This window comes from Aethalodelphis obliquidens, unplaced genomic scaffold (genome assembly GCF_003676395.1).
Source record: "Aethalodelphis obliquidens isolate GAN/ISIS:26980383/991018 unplaced genomic scaffold, ASM367639v1 scaffold6, whole genome shotgun sequence".
In the NCBI taxonomy this organism is placed as follows: Eukaryota; Metazoa; Chordata; class Mammalia; order Artiodactyla; family Delphinidae; genus Aethalodelphis; species Aethalodelphis obliquidens.
This window is the reverse complement of record NW_020837950.1, coordinates 24694354-24703553: the sequence shown is the minus strand read 5'-3', so window position 1 is coordinate 24703553 and position 9200 is coordinate 24694354.

The following is a 9200-nucleotide window of genomic DNA, read 5'->3' as shown; positions in this document are numbered from 1 at the left end:
AAAAAAAAAAAAAAAAAAAAAAAAAAAAAAAAAAATCTTGGGGTTTTCCCCCCTAATTATAAAAGTAATGCAAATGTTGCAACATTTCTGAAGTTTTTTTCTTTTCTTTTTTTTTAAGTCTTTTTGCTTGACTTTCCATTGGTTAAAATGCCATTGTATATTTCATTATATAGATAACGAGAGGATAAAATCTCAGTTAACTAAAACGATTTCCCTTAAGGAAGGAAAATGTATATCAAACGGCTGTCTAAAAAGACCACAGTCCTGGTGAACATGTGGCCACTCTATCCTGGTAACGGGTGAGAGTTTTCTCTCTGCCACCTTTTTGGGCAAGTTAATATTAACTCCAACTTCATTATCAGCCTTAAGATTTGCCTTTAAAATCTCATTTATGTTAACTCCAGATACATTCTCAGAGTTTGACTTGATTTTTAACAGACAATTATTTGTAGTGCCTATGTACTCCACGTACCCACAGCTTTTCCTCCCTGAACTGTGAATCATTTCCTCTTTGTGATGCCACCTGCTTCCTCCACCTAAGCTACTTTGTCAATAGCTTCCTCTCTGACCTGGAATTCAGGTTCCTGAGAAGGACAATAATATATATATTCACAAGCATTGGATACATTATGCCAACTTCCCCCCTATATCAATGCACTAATGCATTAAAATAATCCCAGCTGCGTTTCCGTATCTGCTCTTTGCTTCCCAAATGCCTCCCTCCTGCCCTGCACTACATCACAGGCGTTCAAATCAAACTGGACACCAATGAGCCCTCCCCAGGTCTGTCCTTTCCTCCCAAGAAATACAAGCCAAGCTTTCCTGAATCTCCCCAGCAACTTTTCTACATCATAGGAAATCTTCAAAATTTGCCACCATCCGTCTCACGGGTTTCATATAAAAATACAAAATGCTACCTTTTAAAAATTAAAAAGCCAGTAAAGTGCCTCCCAAGGTTCAATTCTGAGTTTAGAAAATTCATTATAATGAAAAGAGAAGGCGCGGCGGATGGATTTTTTTTTCTTTATTGCTGGTAGTTAGCGGCATTGATAGATCATGGCAGAATCATCTGCAATATGGCCAAATCATTTCACTGGAGAGGATTTTATGTAGCTATAGCTAAAATTCAATGAACTGATTCAGAAGACTCAGTATAAAATATAACAGTGACTTCGAGTGCCAAATCAATTTGGGGGTTTGAGGGGACGGGAGAGCTGTTCGTTCCCTGCCCCTTCATGGATGTGACTTTAACTGGAACTGTGAATTCAGAGGCATCAGAGTGGCGAGGCAGTGAGTTACAGCTGGTGATTTAGAGACCTATCGCGAAAAATCAGCAAGTGGTTGCGAACACCAATGCTTAGAGGAGCACGTGACTCTGAAGTATGTCCCCAAGGAAAAGCTAGAAGGATATTCTTTTTTTTTTTTTTTTTTTTGCGATACGCGGGCCTCTCACTGCTGCGGCCGCTCCCTCTGCGGAGCACAGGCACCGGACGCGCAGGCCCAGCGGCCATGGATCACGGGCCCAGTCGCTCCGCAGCACGTGGGATCCTCCCGCACCGGGGCACGAACCCGCACCCCCAGCATCGGCAGGCGGACCCCCAACCACTGCGCCACCAGGGAAGCCCTAGAAGGATATTTTGAAGACAAATTAGGAATTTGCAATCAGGTGGCTAGGGTTCTAGGTTTGCAATGTGGATCAATTCAAGACCTGATTTTCTACCTCAGTTTCCTTACTTGTGAAATAGGGGGACGGATCAGAGTAAGGGATTTCAAAGTTTTGTTTTGTCTTTTTGATAGTAGGAGGATTTTTATCAATGAATTCACCTTACGGGGATGAATGTTTGATTTGCTTCTCCAGATCCGTACTCCAGCTGCTATAGACTGAGCACTTGTGATCCCCCAAGATTCATGTGTTGAGATCCAATCCCCAATGTGATGGTGTTTGGAGGTGGGGCCTTTGTGAGCTGATTAGGTCATTAGGAACCTTCATGAATGGGATTAATGTCCTTATAAAAAGAGGGGGAGACACAGGATTTCTGTCTCTGTTCTCCACCACCTTGGGGACATAAGGAGAGGTAGCCATCTGCAAGCCAGGAAGAGGGCTCTCACCAGACACCGACGTAATCAAAATCTGCTGAGCTCCTATATTCATTTATTCACGTATTCAGCTATCGTCAATAGGACACCTCAGTGAGGCAGATTTTGTGCTAGGTTCTGAGGTTAAGAGAGAAACAGGGCGTGATGCCTGGTCTCAAGGGCTCACACACATTCTGAAAACACACGAGGCGAATATTGAAGATTCAGGTTCTCATCCCTGTCTGCACTGAGGTTGAGAAAGTCCCCCGAGGTCAAAGGGAGGCCCCACCTCCAAGCAAGAAGAGTCAATCCTGCTGTTAGGACCCAAATCCTTCTGAGAGAAGAGGGCAGAGGCAGAAGGATGAGACAGATGAGCTTTTCTCCTCAAGAAGCTATCAGAGATTCAAGCACGGACTCCCCGGGGCTCTTGGCTTAGATGGAAGGTTGCTTCAGAAACCTGCAGGACCACAGAGGGAGTGGCAGAGGTGATTGTGAACAGAATGATGGGCTGCAGAGTCCGTGGGCTGTGCTGAGGACCAGAGAGCCAGGTTCATGCGAGTGGTGCGTGGCTGAAGGCACCGTGCGTATGTCAGGGCCATTCCTCTGCCGTGGTTCCTCCTCACCTGGCAAAGTGAAGAGGGAGAGCGTTCATCTTGCTGGGAAGAGGCAGGACTGGTCCTCACCTCCCTCCGTCGCACGAGGGGGCGGAGGGAAGATGCGGGAGCGCCTCCCTCCATTACATCCAACAGCACAGTTGGTGAGCACGAGGTCCAGAGCTAAACTGCCTGGCTCCCAAGCCAGTCTTTGCCTCTTGCGGACAAGCCATTTATTGTCTTCAGTCTCCTCACATGTAAAGGTGAATTCTAGCCATCCCTCAGAAGCGGGCTGTGAAGATTTAATTAATTAATATACACAAGCACTCAGTGCCCACACCGTGTAAGCGCTATACAAATATTAATTATTGTTACTCCACGCCACTTGACTATTTTCATTTATTGATTGCCAAGTCCTAAAAATGCTTCAAGATGGTCCCCGAGTCAAGTGGACTTGGAGGTGGAAATTTGGCCCATAAGCTTGAGCACAGGGTTGGAAGGGAAAGTGGAGCTTCCCAGTCTAAGACAAAGATTGGAATCTCAGCTCTGCCGCAAGCCAGCTCTGTGATCTTGGCAAGAGCTCACGCTCTCAGGTCCTTAGTTTTCTCATCTATAAAATGGGCATACTGATAGTGTTCCCCTCTGAGGGTTGTGGTGAGGCTTGATGCAAATCGTTCCTTTATTTTTCATTTGCTCATTCATTTATTCAATAAACAGATTTTTTTCCCCCACCAAACTAGATGTGTTTATTAAGGTAACAAACTTGTTTCTGAATTTGGGGTGGGTCTAAGGCACACATAATGATCCTTCAGAGCCTCTGAAGAGCAGGGCCAGATGAAAGTTGCCACAAGGAGTTGACAGAATTCTCACTTCTTAGTTAGATGCTCCCTGTGTTTCTCACATCCAGCCTTCAAGGACTCAGATTCCCTGGACACCTCACCTCAGCAGCAACTGTGTTCCCTCAGAAACCCCTTCTGGAGAAAAAGCAGCTGTTCCCATGCTGGGGAGGAGGGGGAGAGATGGGCAGGAATGTGCAGGAAATTGTTGCCCACAGTGGATGATTTCCCCATGTGTGGGTACCACTTGTGCCTGGGCGGTGACCAGGACGGCAGATGGCGAGTGACAGATGAGACTCATGCTTCATCATTTGCATATGACCCCTACTCCAGATCTGCCTGTCCCCAAGGAGGTCTCAGGGCAAGTTGCCCCCAACGTTTCCATTCAGAATGATGCATCCCCACTCATTTGGGGAAGCTTTTAAACTTCAGGGTGGACAGCGTGGCCCGTGGGAATGTGCTTTCATGCATTAAGGGTTGATCTTAAACAACAAATATGCCGCAGTCAGTCACAGAGTGAAATAATAATACAACTTCAAAAGTGCAGAGCCCAAGAGAAAGGGTATTATTAATAGGAAAAAAAAATGTTAAGTCATATCAAAGAGCCTCAAGTCTGGTGGAAAAAGCCAGGAAATGGGAACAAAATTAGCATCATTATAGATTTTCATGGTAACTTACTCTGGGTTTTTATGGCGGCTTAAAAAGGGATAAAAGGGGCTTCCCCGGTGGCGCAGCGGTTGAGACTCCGCCTGCCGGTGCAGGGGACACGGGTTCGTGCCCCAGTCTGGGAGGATCTCGCATGCCGCGGAGCGACTAGGCCCTTGAGCCATGGCCGCTGAGCCTGCGCGTCCGGAGCCTGTGCGTCGCAACCGGAAAGGCCACAACAGTGAGAGGCCCGCGTACCGCAAAAAAAAAAAAAAAAAAAAAAAGGGAGAAAAGAAGGGAAAACCTAGCTGATAACAATTTATACGACCAAATACATGTCCCATCCCAAATGCACCTGCGATAGTGACTGTATTTAAAATGTTTTCCTTTAATATTTGTTTGTGGCCGTTTATACCTCACAGTGTTATTAGACAAAGCAGCATTTTGTGTGGATCAGTAAATAGGAAAGTTCTTTGATGCCTTTCAGGAAGAGGTGCCATTTAAGGGCCAGGCATTATGATCATTAATTTGCATCTTAATAATCCAAGTCTCCACAAAAGCTCACACTGCAGATGCATCCTCCGGATCTCTGCCGAGGGTCCGCGCTGTAAATAAAACGCAGCATAGCACAGGGAGATCGGCGTGTTTAGATAGCTAGTGGGAAGCAGCCGCATAGCACAGGGAGGTCAGCTCGGTGCTTTGTGACCAACTAGAGGGATGGGAGAGGGAGGGTGGGAGGGAGACGCAAGAGGGAAGAGATATGGGAACATATGTATGTGTATAGCTGATTCACTGTTATACAGCAGAAACTAACACACCACTGTAAAGCAATTATACTCCAATAAAGATGTTAAAAAAAAAATGTGGCTCCTCAGATCCTAGAGGACGAAGAGTTTCCGCGAAGGGCAAGGCCCTTCCTTTCTCTCTCTGCCATCCTCTTCTAGGGGGTCCCACCTCCCTCTACTCCACCCCCTGAGCTCAGCTAGACCGCCACGCTCTCATGGCTCCCAACACAGGAGCACTGATTCCCAGTGTCCCAAACAATTTTCCTCCATCTGGCTTTGGGGCGCTCACAACTCCACTCTCCTGAAAGTATTATGGGACATCTGTGTGTACATCCATATGGAGTGTGTGCAGATGGACATGCCTTGAACATACAGCTTTGTCCATACATATCGCTCTGCATATGTATATTAACTGAAGCCACCTGGGTTTGTGAAGTTTAAACGACTTAAAAAAATTTTTTTTATTGTGATAAAAACACATAACATAAAATCTACTATCAGAAACATTTTTAAGTATGTAGTAACGTTAAGTGTATTCACATTGTTGTAAAACTGATCTCCAGAACTTTGTGGGCAGGGGGGAGGATTTTTTAAAATTAAGACAGTTTTCTAGAGCCAGCTTTAGGTTGGCAGTAAAATTCAGGGGAAGACACAGATATTTCCATAGACCCCTGCCCCCAGACCTGCATAGCCTCCCTCGTCGACATCCCTCACCAAAGTGGAACATTTGTTACAATCAATGAACCTATACTGACACACCATGAACACCTAGAGTCTGTAGTTTACATCACTGTTCACTCTTGGTGTTGTACATTCTATGGGTTTGGACGAACGTATGATGACATGTATCAGTCAGTAGGGTATCATGCAGAGTATTTTCATTACCCCCCAAATCCTCTGCCTATTCATCCCTCCCCAACCTCCCCAGAATTTTTTCATCTCGTAAAACTGAAGCTCTGTACCCATTAAACAATAACTTCTCATTTCTTCTCCCCCCAGGGCCTGGTAACCACTACTCTACTTTCTGTTGCTATGAATCTGACTACTTTAGGTAACTCATACAGGTGGATTCATAGAGTATTTGTCTTTTGGTAAATGCCTTTTATAAGAAGGTTGGATTTGAGAATTTCTATTAGGAGACGGTCATGATGTCACTGGAGACATAGCTGATACTTCTGAGTGGTTCCGTGAGGTCCAGCAGACCCTCCAGTAAAGCACTCACCTCCCAGGGACAAAGCTTGCTCCTCTTCCCGTTGTCACCCACTGGCTCTTTGCTCTGGAGAGGATGACAAGTGGGTGACAGCTGGGAAAGGAATGAAGACCACTTCTGTCGCATCTGGGGGGGACTCCATCGGAGCTGAGGCTGACAGGCATCCCTCGCTGCAACTTCCTGTCCACTGCCTGGATTAGCAAGGAGCTGCCCCAGGTTTTCGTCTGCCCTGGAAGCCCCATGTGGGCCAGGATAACTCCTTCCAGCCTGAGAGACAATAAGACCAACTTCCCCTGGTGGAAAGAAAAGGAGGAGAGTGCCATTCCTAGGTTACATTTGAAGGAGGCTTTTTGAAGAAACAAAGATAAAATTCTCCTAGGGACTTTGGTTGAATGACACCTGCCCTCCTCCCCAAAAGAGAGGAAAACAACCTTTGCTTTAATCTTCGCCCGAGAAGGTGGAAGGAAGCTTAACGCATATATTAGACTCTAGAGGTGGTTCTGAAAAAAAATGGACACCATCGTTAGAATAGTAAGAGGCCAAACTATAAATCTCAAGGTTTTCATGTATCTTCTACCAAATTAATTGGATCTGTGCTGAGTCATTTCTCCTGGTGCTGAGGTAGAAGCAAAAGTGGTTCTTGGGAGATGACGCAAAACCTAGTTAACCCAACCTGACCCCATAACAAGGATTTCTCTGAACTTGCCCTGGGCCTGACGACCCCAACACACCCTCTTGGTGACCTTCTATTAACATATGTAAAGACTTTCAAAGTGACTTCTAAAGCTGTCCTGTTTTGTTTAAAGGCTGCTGACAGGCTTCTGACTCCATCCTCCAGCCTGAACTTGTGAATTTGATGTATGACCATCCTGTGAGGACTGAACCAGATCTAGGCGACTTCACGCTCTCAGTGCAAATTATTTTAGTGATCAGTTACCTCAATTCTCCCCAACACACACCCCACTCTCACACCTTCCCCCTGCTACTCCAGACCTTCACCGCCTCCTTCTGGCTCACAGAACATGGTGCTGGATGGGCAGCCAACAAGGGTAACTGTTTAAAATGGAAAATCAAGAGCTTGAAGTTGGGTGAGAAGACTGAGGTCAGCCACCTCTGTAGAAAGTCATGGCCCTCTGCCGGTTTCCTGACCTGAGCCACTTCTCAGACCCAGAACCCGCTGCCTGGAGGAAAAGTCTTGTAAGGATGGATCCCGCAGCAGCTGAGCCAGTGTCATCTTTCCTCAAGGGTCAATGTCCATCAATTCAGGTAACCGGGGGGAGGGGGATACCCAGAGATTCCAAGGGCTTTTGGTAAGGTCACTCTTAACACTGAAACTCAGAGGTGAAAAGCAACACTGTTAGTATACACATACGGGGTCAGGGGATAAATGGAGTCCTGGGGCAAGTCTGTTTCACAGTGAGACTTTGGGTCCATGAAACTACCCACTGGTAGTTTCTCTGGTTTCCAAATGTATAATGTGAATAGGCACACTCAGCAACTGACAGAGCCATCACCTTGGTTTCTTGTCTGTAAACACCAAGTGGAAGCTCCTAAAATTTCAGCATCTTCCCAGCCCTGCCAAGACACGATAGTGCACATATTTTATACGGATTTTTATAAATATGAATCTCTCTCTATATCTATCTGGTCCTTTGAGGAAGGGGTATGGAGAGATCAGTGCCATCTTCAAAGACTTAAAAGGATGCAGGGGTCCTGGTCCCCATCAGATTCCCATTTAATTTACCAGTCTGACCCCTGCAAAAATCAGATGGATCATGGTGGATGGAAAGACACTAGCACAAATTTAATCAAGTAATAGCCCCAGTTTCAGCTAATGTGCCATATATGGTATCTTTACTAGAGCAAATTAATACCGCCTTGGCATCATGGTATGTGGCTATTAAGATGGTGAATGTGTTTTTCCCCACACCCATCAAGAAGGAGGATCAGGGCTTCCCTGGTGGCGCAGTGGTTGAGAGTCCGCCTACCGATGCAGGGGACACGGGTTCGTGCCCCGGTCCGGGAGGATCCCACATGCCGCGGAGAGACTAGGCACGTGAGCCATGGCCGCTGGGCCTGTGCGTCCAGAGCCTGTGCTCCACAACGGGAGAGGCCACAACAATGAGAGGCCCGCGTACCGAAAAAAAAAAAAAAAATTAGCAAAGAAAAGAAGATCTCATTTCGTTCAACTTGGAGCAAAGGATGTAAGTCTGAGGCTACTGGCAGCCATCTTGACATTATGAGGAGTAAACCTGTTTGAGAATGAAGCCAACCCAGAGGAAAATAGAACTTGAAAGAAGAAGGCCAGAAAAAGACCAGATTCTGGTGATCCATAGAGCACCTGGATCCAGCTGTGCCTGAAACCATCCCTGACATTTTTGTTTATTGAGACAACACTTGTGTGTGTGTGTGTGTGTGTGTGTGTGTGTGTGTGTGTGTGTGTATGGAACTCAGTCTGAGTTGAGTTTTCTCTGCTGCAACTGAAGAGTTCCATATAACACTGTCCACAGTCAGACACAGACTGAGAGGCCCTTCTTAAGGCACGTTAGGCACCTATCTTAGGGAAGGATTCACTTTGGGATTATGGGAGTGACCAGTGCTGCCTGTCTTCAGGCAGGAAGGCCGTGCCCTGCTCCCGGGTGGTCCCTGAGTGCAGAGGCCCGAGGGGGAGGCTTCAGTGCTTGCACTCTGGGCTGTCTCACAGAGAGTCACAGTCAGTTGTGCATCTGCTTTGGAGGAGGATTTTTAGCAGCAAGTAGGGTGGTCTGCAGATAAACAAACACCTGGAACAAATCCTGAAAAGGAGAGCATCTGTGTGCGGCCACTGTGAAACTAGGTCAGCCTCGGGAACAACTGCTTTTTTTTTTTTTTTTTTGAACTCCAGCATTCATTTATTTAAAAAATATATTTACATTTTCTGCCTGTGTTACTTCTTGTGGGGTAACTTGAGGTGGATAAATTTGCTTTTCACTGTTGGCTGAAGAATTCCTTTAAGTTGCTCTAAACTGCCTCTCTCGAACTTTAACGAGGTGCTTATCATATTCTGGGATTTGGT